Source organism: Orussus abietinus, unplaced genomic scaffold (assembly GCF_000612105.2).
Source record: "Orussus abietinus isolate OABI.00-Male unplaced genomic scaffold, Oabi_2.0 scaffold75, whole genome shotgun sequence".
NCBI classification, from domain to species: domain Eukaryota; kingdom Metazoa; phylum Arthropoda; class Insecta; order Hymenoptera; family Orussidae; genus Orussus; species Orussus abietinus.
The window spans coordinates 284,532-300,671 of NW_019394267.1; positions in this window are offsets into that span (position 1 = coordinate 284,532).

Consider the following 16,140-nt stretch of genomic DNA (forward strand, 5'->3'; position numbering starts at 1 on the left):
CGTTAGGAGCCAGGATCGTCCACGCGGCGTCGCGTCTCCGGACGCTCAGCCATAGAGCGTATTAAATGAAAAGAAGAGTAAAAATGGAGCCAATAAAGAAGCAGCCGTTCCCCAAGGGTCGGTCCTCCGGGGGGCGACGGAGGGGGTGGAACTTGCCGGTCGTTCGGCGGCGTCGTCCTCCGGAGCTAATTTTCTCGCTCGCCTTCCATTCAGAGATCCGGATCGGCCATGGCGGCGCGCATAGGCGCGGACGAAGCCCCTGCGAACGGCTCCTCTCGCTCCGCCGCGCCGCGGATTCATTAAAACCAAGTTAAACGCCCCCGACAGACGGCTTTACGAGTCGTCCGGCATTCAGCGGGCTAAATTATTACGTTATAACCGGTAGAGATCCGGAGCCCCGCACGCGAGGAGGCTGGAGACTCCGCGCGCGATTTGGGCCAATGGTGGATCCTAAGAATTGCCACGATCCCGCCTATACCCTGCCAACGAGGTCCGTCGCCAAAATCCGACCAAGGACCAGGATACCGGAAGTTCGGTCAGTTCTGAATTTTTATACCGCTCCATTGAAAACCATTGCCCTGGATTTCGCACGAACCGGCAACAAGCGACGTTAGGCCTAAAAATCTTAAAAAAAGTCTCTGTGATTTCCCACAATTTCCAGGGATTTTTACTTGCGAGTTCGAGGATATTTTCATGCGATATCTCGGATTAGAATCCAGGATTTCCTGCCCAGAATAACCCGAATAATTTTCCTTTCCAAGACCCATTGGGCCCGATCGTAAGTTCCTCGAGCCTCTCCGCGGTCCCGGCTTTCGGATCTCCGGTTTCGACGCTTACATCACCGGTCTCCGTAGAAAGACCCGCGGCATCCGATATAATCCACCGGAGGACCGAGAGGAACGAAAAGTGGGTCAGCTCGTCGAAAAACGGACCCACGTCCCCGACGCGATCGGGCCCTGAGAATAATTCCCGAGGAATGCTCACGGGTTCTTCACCTCCACCGGGCGCTTTCGAGCTAGAGCCCGGAAAGATGGCGCCGCTTCCCGTAGCGAATCGCGAGGTGGTCAAATCAGGTTTAACTAGACGGGAATATGGATCCAAGACGAAATACTGGACAAGGTTCCGCGCGGAGATGACTCTTGGCTAAACCTTGGATCCAAGTGTAAAGGTGTCCAACGAGGAACCAAGGACGACGCGCCGTCGCGTTCTCCAATATGGCGGCGACCTCGCCAGCTCTCACGCGTGTCCCCGGTTAAAAGCAATCGGCTGTTCCTCTATTTTCAACATTTCGTCGAGCTCGCCGCGACCGCGTCCCGAGATACAAGCACCTGCGATGGAATTATGGCCACCCTCGGGTTGCACCCAACCGGCGGTCTAAGTTATGCGACGAGCGCGCCGCTAAATTATGTAATGCCCCGCGTAAATACCGCCCGCTCCGGTCTACACAGGATACTTCTGCCGGCCGATGCTAAATCCCGTTCGGGACGCACTTCCACGGCCTTATCCTAGCCCCTTCTAGTCTCCTCGAAGTTCTTACCGAGGATGTAAACGAGCAATTTGTACCGGAACATGGGCCGCGTTGGGTAAACCTTAGCGCCGCCGCGAGTTCGCGCGAACCACCTGCGGGGCGACCGACCGATTTCCCGAGCGTCTCTCATACGCTCGATACTTTTTCCCCTAGAATCGACCAGGCGACCCTGTAAATCCCCCAGCACGCGAGGATGTACCCTGGGGATGTTTTATTCCTACAGGAACTATGCCTCGTGTGTCAGGGGCGCGTCGTAAACCACGAGAATCGGGGCTGCGCCGCGGCAAGGACTTCCTCGTAAACCTCGTAATAACGAATTAACGGTCATCCTCGTCCTCGGAGGAAGGTAAAGGACGTCGAATGACTTTCTCCGAGCAGACTGGCGTCGATGGACCGAACGGGATTTCTCATTTTGCCGTTTGTTTTTCGCCGATAAGCGTTAACGCGGCGCGATCCTTCAGGATTCGGGTGCGCAATGTCCGGGTGGAGTTAGGACGGGGACTCTTTATACGAGTGTCTCCTTTATTTGAGCGTTGCCCACAGGTGTGCCGGCCATTACGAAAGATCGAATCCGTATGTATCACACGGTCCGTCCCATCGCTCTCATGTCCCTCGGCCTATCTCCGGCAGACCTTAGAGGAGTCCTAAAAAGCGACTTCCGGCCTTGAGGCAGAGTCCGTACCCTTCTAAAGATTCCGTAAACTGGTAGATGTCGGGATTCCTACCTTCTCCCGGTTGTAGGTGCACAGGTGTGTCAGCCATTACGAAAGATCGAATCTGGCACGAGTGTGTATCACGTACTCTGCTCGTTCCCAGCTCGCTCGGCCTGTCCCTGGAACTTCTGGGAGGGATAAAGGAACCGGCACGGAACGGTATCCTTATCTCGAGTGTTTCGATCGATGGATTCTCTAGGTATCTTTGACTCCCTGGACGGATGTGCGCGGCTGCGTTATCAGGGAGAGGACGGGAGTAATGATTATCCAGGATTAAGAATCTAGTTAAGGCCGGTCTCATGAAAATTCCGATTAAACTCTTTAATCATAGTTAAGGGATTGACGGTAACTCCGGTTGGGCCAACCGGCGAAAAGTGTCCAGGAAAATGTCTAGTCGTATGGTCTAATATGTCTAAACGTATAGTCCCACGAATCGTCGACCCCGCGGTTCCCAGATCCCGGAGAGCTCACTAAAAAATAGAAGAATCGACTTCCGGCGCCTGGGGTCACGTTGCTCTTCCAGGGCTATCCCGGGTCCGGGTTCGAGCAGAATACTCCGGGTTCTCCACCTCCACCTAGACACATTGAAAGGCTCGACCAAAGGACACGTCCCTCCACACGGAAGGAACCCGCAGGGGAAACTGCGCCTGCGCCGGAGAGGTGATCCGTTTTCCAGATAGCGAGAACCATTTTTTCGAGTACAATTGCTTCTTAAAAAGACGCCCAGGGAGGGGCGCGACGTCGCTGAGAAAAATGAAAAGAGGCCCTGGAAGGGGGCGGATGAAAGAAAGGATTGAGTGGTCTCGCTCTCGGGATGTTACCAACAAAGGGTGGCGTCGCGGCGCAACGATGTCCCTACAATGCCGCTCTGATAAACGAGGCGAGATTGTCCGTCCGTCCGTCCGTCCGTCTCTCCGTGACTGCACGTCTCCGCTGACAAACCTAACACACGTCCTGGAGAACGTGTGTACACGGGACCCATCTAATTCCACCGCCTTCCTCGACTCCTCTCGAAATTGAAAATCGCTATCTGGGGTATCGAGACGCTCCCGGTGGAGTCGACAGGGACGGCGCCATTATCGGCGACATGGCCTTTCGGCTCGATAACGCTCATCGATCGCCTAAGAACAAATCGAGGCCGAGAGATCGATTCCTATTTTGACGTCCCATGTCCATTAATTAGCGACTTTGGCCCGCGATAGGAATCGATTTTCGGGATCTCGTCCCGTGGGCCCCGCAGGATCGAACCGACACCCCTCCTTCCTCCTTGCCGAGGACCTCGGGTATTAAGCCGCAAATTTCCTGCTCCTGATTGGGACATCAAAGTCCCTCCAACGACGCTCCGCGTCGGGGCACCGCAGAAGCGGCTCGAGCACCACTCGCAGGAGATACCTTATTTCCGAGACCTGCAAGAGTGTATCTTCTTTCGAAATTTTACGGCCAGCTCGCGGCTTTATTAATCCCGCGTTACTGCTTCCCCCCTATACGCAAAGGGAGAGAATATTCCCAGGTGACATCATTGAAACCCGCAAATGTGATATCCCCGAGTCCTGATCAGGACTCGGGGAATTTTTATAAACATTCTCAGCCAGCATGCATGCGTCTTGCCGGGTTGTAAATGAATTCTTAATCGCCCTTCCACCGTTCCTCGTTTCGTCCCGCTCCCTTTTAAGGAAGGACGACATCGCAAGGGTTAACCCTACACCACAGAAATTAACTCGGCAAAATCCGGGCCAAAATGTTAAGGGACGACGCTCGCCGAGTGGACGAAGGTAATAACAATGCCGTGGAAAAAATTCCCACGGAACGGGATGATTGCTTTCGTCCGATATTCGGATCGGGAGTTTGACTTGTGACGTTCGCGTCCGATCCGACATTTTTGTCACAGGCCGGACTTGTCTAAGGACGGCAAGGAGTAAATGGTAATCCTTCTTGTATATCGAGGATGCGGATACTTTATTAAATAAATATATATATACATTAGATAAGAAGAAACTCCCTATCTTGTCTTCTTTGAAATCAGGATTTCCAGGGAAACCGCGACCGTTCCTTATCCGGAGACTGTCGAGGTCAATGCATTATTCATTTTGGTTTCGGGCGGCGCGTAAACGCGGAACTCTGCATGCGGTAATGTACTAAATGACTGGTCCGTAACCGGTCCGTAACCGAGAACCAGGCGAGACACGATCAGAGTGCGAGGGTGAGCAATGAAGAGAGCAAGAGAGAGACGGAAGGGAAGGCACTCTTATGTCTCCTTGACATGAGAAGTAGACCTTAATGACTCGAACTCCCAGGATTTCCGAGCCCTCGAAAGCTGTTCACGAAGATTGAAGAAAAGAAATGGGCGAAATTGGCGGAAAACTACCTTAAGAATAAGGAGGGTACTCCACGGAAAACGGTGAATTACTTCCTAATTACGGAGGTGCTCGTTGGGCAAACCATCTCGGAAAGTAAGCGGCCAGCCGGTTGCATGCAATTTTGCGACGTCCGTTACGAGGGAATTTATTATTTCATGGACAATGAAGACAACTACCACGGGGCCTGGTTTACCTTCCTTAGAAAGTAGGGGATACCTCTTGTCGACTTGGGAGGTGCGATAGGAGCTTTTTTGCAATTTCAAGGAAGACAAAGCGACTGCACGTCGAAGCTAATGAATCTGCATCCAAGATTTCTTCCACTTCTTTAATGTACATCAAATTAGAGGCGTTAGGTGTCGAGGTTCGTCCCGAAGCCGAGGAGGAAGCAGCGACAGGACGAGGGGGGAAATAAAACGTCTAGGGTCCCGGAAACGCGGCGCGTCTTTGCCGTCTGCGGCCGATGCGACGCGGCGGGATCGTTTCCGGTTGTTCCCGGCGGTCGAGCATTGTTATCGGAATCCTCGTAAAATAATTAAGACGACCGGTAGCCGGTGGATGCCGACGCTTTAAAACGCGAGGTGATATGGAAGTGCCTCGTAAACGGGGCATTAAAATCTTGCCGACGTCGGTTTTCGCGAAAGCGGCGCCGCGACGCGCCGAGGGATCCTCCGAAGGATCGCCGTCGACTCCTGCTGGGAGATCTTCTCTCTCAGGGATCCCCTCTCGTGCCAAGACCTCAAAAACTAAAATGTACAACGGTGGAAGGTTATCTGGTTAACACGTTGACTGCCACGGTGGTCACCAGTGATTGTGCACTTGTCATTTGTCTTGGCAGTCCAACCTGTTAGCGATCATGCCTACCATTCCCCAGAAATCCCGATTTCATTCGCGTTAACTCGCAGATTTCACATCGACGATCTCCAAGCCCGGAAACGCCGATGCAGCGATAAGACCGTGTCGATAACGAAAGGAACTGTAATTATACGAGATACACGATAACGAGAACAAACAAGGATCATTAGGAAGGCGAGTAGGTAGGTTAGCGGGGATATTTCGCGGTGCGGAAGTTCCTTGCTTGAATATGCATGCCGCACACCGGGTTGCCGTTGACCTAGGTCAGAAAATGCTAATGAAAACGTGGACCCTCTTCACGGAGACGGGAGCTTGTCGGGAAACCTTTCGAGATCGAGGGCCCTTCGATCGATGAATCGGCGTCGAAATGATTCGACGATTTTGGGTCTTATCATCGATTATCACCTCAACTGAGTCACTGACATGATAATCAAAAATCATTATCAATATTCATTACACGTGGCATTCCACTTGCCGTTAAGGGCCATTCTATATACATGAAAATATTGATAAAACTTATCTCCAAACTGGGTGCACCAAATCATTTCAAACTTCAGCACGTGATAAGGTCCTAGGGAAGAACGTAATGATCGTGAAATTTCATTTCTCTATAAAAAGTTTCTGTTACTTAGCCTAGACTAAAACAAAAGTCACATGTGTTTACTGTTTTTTTTTTTTTTTTTGTGAAAAAATGAAATTTCACGAACATTGCGTTCTTCCTCGGGGTCTCCATAACCACGTGCTGAAATGTCAAATTATTTGACGTACACAGTTTGGAGTAAAAAAAAAAGCATTATGAAAGGGCTCTTGGTATATAGACATTTAGAAGCCAAAAAATCATTCATCATCATTCATAATTAATTATCATTCATTAATCCGAATCATCGTTTCATTAATTCGAAAAGTGACTGGCCATTAATTCAATTGTTGGTCTCAAACTCGAATGAATCAGCTGCGACGTTTCTTCGGAGTCGCGACAGTCCATTTGTCCTTATTCGAGTGATATATAATTATTCATCGAATTAATATATTCTTTCGGTTAAGTGAGTATCTTTTTCTCGGGGCATTCGGCAAGTGGTCGCCGTAGAGACTGATCGGTTCTTCGTCCACCGTCGAGACGCCTTCGACGTCCCTTTCGACGGTGGTCGGCGACATTCGTGGGTGGCCGCGGGATTTCGCGGAAGACGAGCGAAGAACTCGATGAAAATCCATGACATGTTAATGAACCATCGAGAGGAGATCCGATCGGTGTGCAGGGAGTCGCAGCCTCCTTGGGGGTAGGCCGCGTTTATTATCCGTCATAATGGAGGTGCGTCGGTGACATAAACGAGCCCGAACGTACTTAAGCCACGCACTGGCGGGGATTTATTTACCCGTGTATACATAATTAACGAAGCGTGCGCCCGCTTATTTATTCGCCACATTACCTCGCCAGGTATCGCCTCCTAAGTTGTTAGATATCGTTAGATATCGAGTGACGGGTGATAAGGTTCGCTGACAGCACCACACACCCCGAGAGAAAAGTGCCATCGAACGAGAGAAATATTTTCGTTAATTCGAGGAATAAAATAATTAGAAGGTTATTAAATTGGACGCGACGTTTCCTCGGAGTGGCAACAATTTATTTAGTTCAATTGAGTGGGAATAATTGATTTTTGAATTTTTTTTAAATATTGGAACTTTTATTCTCGGGGGACGATTAGGCCCAGAAGATGCTTCTTCTGGGGAGGTTTTCGCGGCATTTGGAAAGGGCTCGGAGGAAAGGACGACCGTTTGAGGAATCTCGGGCGATCTCTTCTTACCAGAAGGGTTCCCCGGTGATATCGGGTTGCCAGGGCGTGTTAGGATACGCGGAGGAGCGCGATAAGTCGTAAAGTGGGGTCGTCGAAAGAGAGAAGGAACGATAGGAGGAGTACCGAGGAGAAAGGAGAAGGAGCGAGGAGGAGAAACCCGTTTTGTGACACGAGGACCTTCGAGTCTCTCTCTCTCTCTCTCTCTCCTAATTCCGGACGCGACTCGGGTCCTCTCGATCCTGGGCAGGTTATCGATTAATTCCACGAATCTCGAAAGGGCGATCGGGGAGTAGCAAAAAGGGCCGAGGAACAACCGGGAGGGCTCGATCGAAACGGAAGAAATCCGGCGGAAAGAATCCGGTCGGCCCGAGTGGAAGGTGGAAGAAAGAAGGAGAAGAGGAGACGTTCGATCGGACTCGGCGCGAAGAAGAAGCAGGGCTCGTCTCCGAGAGGACGTCGGAGAGTCCCGCGGGATGCCCCGCTACTTCGGCGGCGTTATCTCGCATCGAGCATCGTCGGTCGGACAGTCGGCGGCGGAGGAACGACTGGAGGCTGGAGGAGCTACCGGGACTGCCAGGACCGCGGAGATCCCCCGGGAGATCCCGGCAGAGATCCCAGGAGTCGGTGGGCGTCGACGTCGAGAGCGCGTCACCCGACCGGACAAGTTGCCTCAGAGGCGCATCTCTTGCCGCAGATTCTACAATTACTCCGCGGCCAGTTGCGGACTCACTCCTCCGGCCGGCTCGTCCACCAGGGACTGAGCATTTATCGCGCCGGCGAATCGGCATGGGCCAAACTTGGGCCCCGGAAGATCCAAACCGTCCAAATCCTCCAAATTGTCCAGATCGTCCAAATGGCCCAAACCACTAAAATCGTAAAAGTCGCCAAAACCGGGAAAATCGTTCCAATATATGGATCACCCTCCTCAAGGAGGATTCACCTCGGTAGGGGAAACGAACCCTCCTCCAAGACGCCAAAAATTGCAAAAACCGCGAAAATCGTCCCAATAGATGGACCACCCTCCCCAAGGAGGATTCTTCTCGGTAGCGGAAACGAACCCTCCTCCATAACGCCAAAAATCGCCAAAACCGCGAAAATCGTCCCAATAGATGGACCCCCCTCCCCAAGGAGGATTCTTCTCGATAGCGGAAACGAACCCTCCTCCATGACGCCAAAAATCGCAAAAACCGCGAAAATCGTCCCAATATATGGACCACCCTCCCCAAGGAGGATTCTTCTCGGTAGCGGAAACGAACTCACCTCCACGACGCGGTCGTAAAGTCGCGCGACGCGAATCCGACGCGAAGGCGGAAACTCGGGAAAGCCTGGTCTTATCGCGTAGGTACCCACCGCGCTCGCCAGCCGTAACCGAGTTTAATGGTCGCCGACGAGGACCAAGGAAGCATCGGGCGTCTACGCGTCGCGACTCCAAGACCTCGACGGAGGTGCGGAGGAACTCCCGCGTAAACCGATCGCTTTTACGGTCCCTCCCCTTTTTCGCGCTCCCCTTTCGCTTCGGCTCTTCGTCCTCTTCGAGAGGTGCATCGGGGGGAGTACCGGCTCCTCCTCTTCCTCCTACCCTCCACCGACTCACGCAAAAACCCTATACGAGACATTTTCCATTTATTCTAATGCCTCCGATTACCGATTCCACCCGAGCGACCGGGAAATTACTGACGCCGTTGACGATTACGCAGGCTGATCCCTAGGGACGCGTAAATGGACTATGTCCATGGGAAGAGCTACCCAAGTACTACTACTACGCCAAAATACGATCCAGGATCCCGAAGTCCATCCCTGGGATACTTCCGTGTCAATTTGTAGAGCGATCGGTGATCTTCGTCGCTGGACTTTCCGCCATGCTTGGCTTTCATCTTATTTGGATTTCCTGGCATCTTCTTCCTCGAGGAGGACGCCTCCACCCCCGAAATTCGACCGCCGTTTTTTAGGGTTTCTTCGGGGGTTGTCCCCGGTGACCAGGTCGGGCAAAACGCGCCGGAATGGCCGGACGAGACGGATCCCGCTAGCCGGGGAGGCGCTCGCGATTCTCGACGAATTCCCGATTCGCGTCACGCAACCGCGTCAGGATTTTTTACGCCTAACGGCTGGCGTCAGGCCGGTAACGAAGGACGCCTGGGAATTTTCCGCCTCGGCAGTCGGCCGCCCCCGGTCTGCACTCAGAAAACTAGAAATCCGCTTTTTCTCCCCGTCTCCGTAGTTCCCCGGCCTCCCTCTCGAGCGTCTCCGCCGTCCCCACCGGCCGGCGAGGATTTTTCTCACACCGCGTGTGTCCGCAATAATAAAATGCCCCCAGGGTGATCTATCGATCCGCGCCCGGCCGATCTACGGCCGGGAGGCTGCAGGCAAGGTGGAATTATCGCGATGTCCCTTGATCGATGTGATTGTCGTTAGATGTTGTTAGGAGAGAACCGGTATTCCTTACCGTCCATCAGCGATGGCTTCGAGCGAGCGCCGGTCCGTTCCTCTCGTTCCTCTCACGCTACTCTAACGCTACTCTAACTCGATCTCAGATCCCCGGGAACCGGAAGCTGGACGAGATGGTCGATATAGACATGATCCAGGTCCACGAAGGGACAGGATTGCGTGATCCGGGGATCTTAGCCGGAAACCGAAAGGATTAAGGTGATACGAAAGTGTGATATATACGTACCAAAAAGTCCAAATATTGATAAAACTTTTCTCCAAACTGGGCGCGCCAAATTATCTAAATCTTTAACACTCGATTATGGAGGATTCGAGGAAGAACGCGCTTTGTCCGTAAAATTGCATTTTTCGAAAAAAAAAAAAATAAATAAATAGAAGAAAGAAATTTCACGAGGCAGCGCGTTATTTTTCCTTAGGGCCTCCATAATCCCGTGATAAAGTTTCAGATAATTCGGTGAATCCAGTGTGGTGAAAAGTTTTATCAACATTTCGCCTTTTTTTTTATGTGTATGTCACTTTCACATCACCTTAAGGCGTTAGAAAGGGTCATTCCATATATAGAAAAAGTCAAAACATTTATCACTGTTCTCCAAAATGGGGGCACCGAATCGTTCGAAACGTCTCCAATCAAGGAACCATTTCTATTGTTCATCCCAGACTAGGAGACATTTCTGATAAATTCAATTTATTAAAAGATACTTTTTCAAAGTGTCTCATGAAAAATGAAATTTTATGGGCGTCGGGACCTTCCTTAGAGTTCTCATATTCACTTGGTGGAGGTTTCAACTTTTCGGTGCATCTCGTTAGGAGAAATGAAGTGAAATGAAGGATTGATCACTCGGATGACACTTTCGGATCACCTTAAGGTCGAGTTGTCGATTCCGTCGTTTTGCCAATTTTTCCTATTTCTCGTTGCTAGTTTTTTAATTTTTTTTTCTTTCTAAGAGAACGATCGATCGGTTCGCCACGTGGCGACATCCCTGAGGCTGGCGAGAGATCGATCGCGATCTATCGAGGACTGGAGCTAAAGGAGAAGGCCGAACCTCGACTGCGACTCGCGGCCTTCGCTAGGATCGTAAGACCGGGGCCATCCTCTACGTGGTCGTATCGGTTGCGTAAGCGATCGGCTCGATCGTTCGAGTATCGACTCTCGGGGGAGAGACTCGATCGCCGATCGAAATACAGGGACGGTAGTTCGAGTGCACCGAGAGGTCGCGCAGCTGTTTCTAGCCGCATAAGGAATCGCCGCGGAATAATTGGAACGTGCCGATTTTTTTTACTCCTCGGTTCCCTACTTGCCCAAAGAAGAATGACGGCGGACACTCGTTACTCAGGGCGACGTGAAAGTGCCGTCGAGTCTCGTTCCATTCGACTTTTCTCCGTGCATAGTCCACCTAATCGTGTCAAACTTTACACCGCGAGTCCGGGAACCATAACAAAGGTCCCGACACCCATGAAATTATCGAAGAATTTCTTAATAGACATTTTCAGAGATCTTCCGACAATGAAGAAAATTGAAATTTCACGGGCTTCGGGATGTTCCACCTAGTCCCCGTATTCGAGTTGTAAAGTTAGATACGATCCGGTACACCCAGTCCGAGGAACAGTTTCGTGAACGACTGACCCCTCGGATGCCACCTTTGACATCCCCTTAAGGTGGAATAAATTTGACGAGTCGGAAACGGTCGATGGTGTCCGACGTTGACGTTTCCGGGCGACGACTCGGAAAAGGCCCCAGTCGAATGGCGAAGCGAGAAGCGTTAAATCGGAAAGCGAAAGCTCCAATGGTCGCTACCGGGTGCAGGGGAAGCATCTACTCGGGACTACTTTATGGTACACGTGTATCGTTGGTAAAGGGGTTGGGACGACCAACCGTGGTCCATGGTGCATGGTCCATGGTCCGGAGAATGCGGTTATGATAATGCACCGGCCACCGTGCTACGCGGAGATCCAGACTCTACTCTCAGATATCCAGCTCCCTTCCTCCCTTCCTCCTTACTTCCCCATAACCTAGGCGCCTTGATTCCCTCGTTTCTTGGACGTGGACAATAATACAAAATCCCGTGTAATCGAAATCGTGATTTTGCGCAGTGTCGAGTAATTTCTCAAGAAAGAGATCATGGAGCGCCGAATGGGGTGCGTCTTCTACGTGGAGAACAGTTGAACTCGCAGAAGGACCAGCTCCTTCCTCCCTAACCACACAACCTAGGCACCTTCATTCCCTCGTTTCTTGGACGTGGACAATAATACAAAATCCCGTGTAATCGAAATCGTGATTTTGCGCAGTGTCGAGTAATTTCTCAAGAAAGAGATCATGGAGCGCCGAATGGGGTGCGTCTTCTACGTGGAGAACAGTTGAACTCGCAGAAGGACCAGCTCCTTCCTCCCTAACCACACAACCTAGGCGCCTTCATTCCCTCGTTTCTTGGACGTGGACAATAATACAAAATCCCGTGTAATCGAAATCGTGATTTTGCGCCGAATCGAGTAATTTCTCAAGAAAGTGATCATGGAGCGCCGAATGGGACGCGTCTTCTACGTGGAGAACAGTTGAACTCGTAGAAGGACCAGCTCCATCGTTTTGGTACCGGAGGATAAATCGCTTCCGCCCCATCGAGCATTCAGCCCGACCGAACGTTTCCGATTGGAAATCCTCCTATCGGGGTGCTACGCGAGGCTTCCACCCCCGAAATCCGACGACAGAGCCGCGACGTAAGACGCCAGGGCGCGCAGCGTCCCTCCAGCAGGTTCCTGGACCCGACGCCCACCAAGAGGAGCCAGCCGGGAGCAAGGGTGGTTTTTAAATAATTCCACTATTTCCATGCATATTGCAGGAAACAATTACAAGTGTAATTGCTAATAGAAGATTCCAGACGAGGCCAGGTTTATCTCGGAGTTCAAGCCACCCCACGGATTCCCCTTTGCCCAAAGGAAGGCGCCCTCTCTCCCTCCCTCTGGATCCTCTGCTGTTGCGATCCCAGCATTCCGGTTTTTACTTTCTGATGGCTCGGCCAATCCTCTGCCAGTTCCCCAGCTCCTGCGGGGAGCGTTACCCCGGTTGATCGTTAATTGCTAATTAGAGGACCCGTTAGTTGGTCAGGGCGATAATCATCTGCAGATTTCCCGGCAGTCCTGGCTGGCTTACCGGGAAAAACTGCTGCTCTTATCGGCTCTTATCCGCAGAGGTGCTCAAAGGGTTGGCTGGAAGTGGGATGGACGTTCTCGTAGTCTCCAACGTAAACGGAGCTTCGGTTTCAGCTTTTCCTTGGGTCTCTTCTCCAGGGATCCAGTCGACCCTCGAGGAACGGCGAACCCCAAGGGGGGCCGTAGGAGGTCCTGGGGGGTCTTCGGATCCTCGGACTGGCCAGGACCCGGATCCATAAGGACGGGCAGGAAGTCGGCTCGGCGATTCGGGGGCAAAGCAGAGCGGAGCAGGGAGGGAAAAAATCAAGCAAATTGGTATGCAGCACACAACAACCGACAGGAGGACGCAGGGGCTGTGAGGGACGAGGAGAGGAGGTTAGGCTAGCTAGGGGTTGCTGCTCGGTAGGGTGAGATCAATACTCTCTCTCTCGTCTTCTCTTCCGCACGGACCCGCTCACACGGGAGAAAGCGAGAGAGACAGAGAGGGAGAGAGAAGGACGGCGAAGGGAGGCGGCAGAAAGAGGAAGGGAACCTTTCCTTCGGTTCCGAGACCGATATCCACCGGATAACCTCCAATTCCTTATACTCGGGATTTCTCGCATTTTTACCGAAATTCCGAGGAGCGTTTACACGCGTATAAGGAACTACGCCAAACCCTAAATTCGGTAAAACGTGCCTCCTTTCCCTCCTTTTCGAGAATTACACCGAGAACAAGGAACCGCTGCAAAGTGGACGCTCTTTTGACAACAACACCGAGAAGAAGATGTTACCATTTCCATCGAACCGAAGAAACGTTTCTTTGAATGACATCGAATAAATCCTTTGCCCATTCGGAGAACAATCACTTGACTCGAAAAAAAAAAAAACTGGAATAAATAGGACGTGCCATCGGAATCGTGACAATTGATTTCAGTTCATTTGAAGCCCGAGAGTTTATCCTTTGAACTGGCGAAATATTTCTTCGGCTCGATGAATTTCTTTTCTTTTATCAGTATAGGAACGCCATATCGGTCGCCGGACGTAGCGTCGCAAAATGGACGCCTCCCGTTTTAGAGTTGGCCTCGCGAGTCGCGGCCGGCATCGGAAAATAAAGCAACACCTTCTCCATATTCACCGACTATTGTAAGGAAATGACTCCCCTCCCCGAGCGGGGTTTCGGCGATTTATTCGATCCTAACACCTTGCGGTACTTACATAATCGCGTCATCCATTCTAACCAAGAGATTTGGTGGAAAGGTCCAAAAGTCCATGCAACCAATTAGAAATAACATGGATTAACATACGGTACGTACGTATATGAAATACCTTCCCTCAGCGGAAAAACAAAAATGCCTGCCTGGGTGGAAAGGGGGTGGCCACGCAAAATTACCTTCGCTGGGGGGCCAGGGCCGGATTTGCATCAGCTCCGGCCGCGGGGATTCCGCGTGCGAAAATTCTACGAAGCCCCGGTAATATAATTAGGACGTCCGCACTGGAACGGGCCTCTCCGCAGACCGATTAACGAGGCGCATCCTCGAGGAGGTCCTGACGAGGGTAGGGATATCCCGGCTCGAGAGGAGCCTGCGAATCGCCGCCCCCAAAGGACCAAGGAAAAGGGTTGCGAAGGGAGGCCGAGGGAGAGATCCCGCGCCGATAGCGACGGAAATGGATGGAAAGAGAAAGAGGGAGGCAGGTCCTTGGATGGCCCCTCAAAGGACCCCGAGTCGTTCCTCTCTTTCAACTTGATCCCCGTGACGAAATTTTATTCCATTCCCTCTTGACCGGGTCCTAGACCGGGTTTTCCGTCGCGCAAAGTCAAAGTCTCGATGTCTGGTCAATTTCGGATATCTAGAAAGAGGACCTGCCGTGCTCCAGATCGGAGATAACTCCTAATCCAGGACTCGGTCTTCGTCCCTTCGACCGTGGCGCCACCTTCTCGGCCTTTGGGGCTCTCCAGCTCCTCTGGCGGCGCTTTAATAAACCTGGAGACTTCGCTCCACGCTGCATTAACCCAAGACGTGACCGTCCGATCGTTTGTCTCTCCGCGTTTTGTCCTAACCCCTGTGCGATTCGTTCCTTTTCCTCCCCCTCTGCCTGCTCCCCCCTTTCCCCGCCCGCCGCGAGGTTTTCGCGCTCATGAAAATTCAATATCGTTTCAGGTACGAGTGGGGAGGTGGAATCCGTGCCGAGGTCTCGAGGAATTATACTTGCCGATTTACGTCAAGTCCGTTCACCCGGGTTTAGATCGCGCGTCCCATGACAGAGACCGGCCATCGATAACGCACTTTCTTATGGAAAGAGATCCCTGATTACGATCAGATACCTAATTACCATTGGACAAATGTGGTCGGGGACCATGCCGCGATTTTGCGTCGTCCAGGCCAATTGGAACACGTTCTAAAATTTCGCTGCTATTTAGATCTTCCAGCAACAAGAAATACGTCACTTCGTCGTTTCAGTGGTGACAACAGTATTAAAAAAAATAAATAAATAACCGGGAGTGGCCATTGTTTCCATATAAAATTTGGCAGGTCGTTTCGACGACGCCCTGGTCACAAGTCATGGAAAGAACCCTCGCGAATAGTCATGGTTTCCATGTAAAATGTGACGCCCTAGCCACAAGTCATGGAAAGAAACCCCCTCGAGTGACCATAGTTTCCATGTAAAATTTAAGGCCTAAGCCACAAGTCATGGAAAGAAACCCGCGAGTGACCATAGTTTCCATGTAATATTTAACGCACTAGCCACAAGTCATCTAAAGAACCCCGCGAGTGACCATAGTTTCCATGTAAAATTGAACGCCCAAGCCACAAGTCATGGAAAGAAACCCGCGAGTGACCATAGTTTCCATGTAAAATTGAACGCCCAAGCCACAAGTCATGGAAAGAAACCCGCGAGTGACCATAGTTTCCATGTAAAATTTGACGCACTCGCCACAAGTCATGGAAAGAAACCCGCGAGTGACCATAGTTTCCATGTAAAATTTGACGCACTTAAAGAACCCCGCGAGTGACCATAGTTTCCATGTAAAATTGAACGCCCAAGCCACAAGTCATGGAAAGAAACCCGCGAGTGACCATAGTTTCCATGTAAAATTTGACGCACTCGCCACAAGTCATGGAAAGAAACCCGCGAGTGACCATAGTTTCCATGTAAAATTTGACGCACTAGCCACAAGTCATCTAAAGAACCTCGCGATTGACCATAGCTTTCATGTAAAATTGAAGGCCTAAGCCACAAGTCATGGAAAGAAATCCCTAGACTGACCATGCTCTCCCTGACGCAAGAGCGCGGTCGGCGGTTTCGGAATCGACACCGGGGCTCCCGGC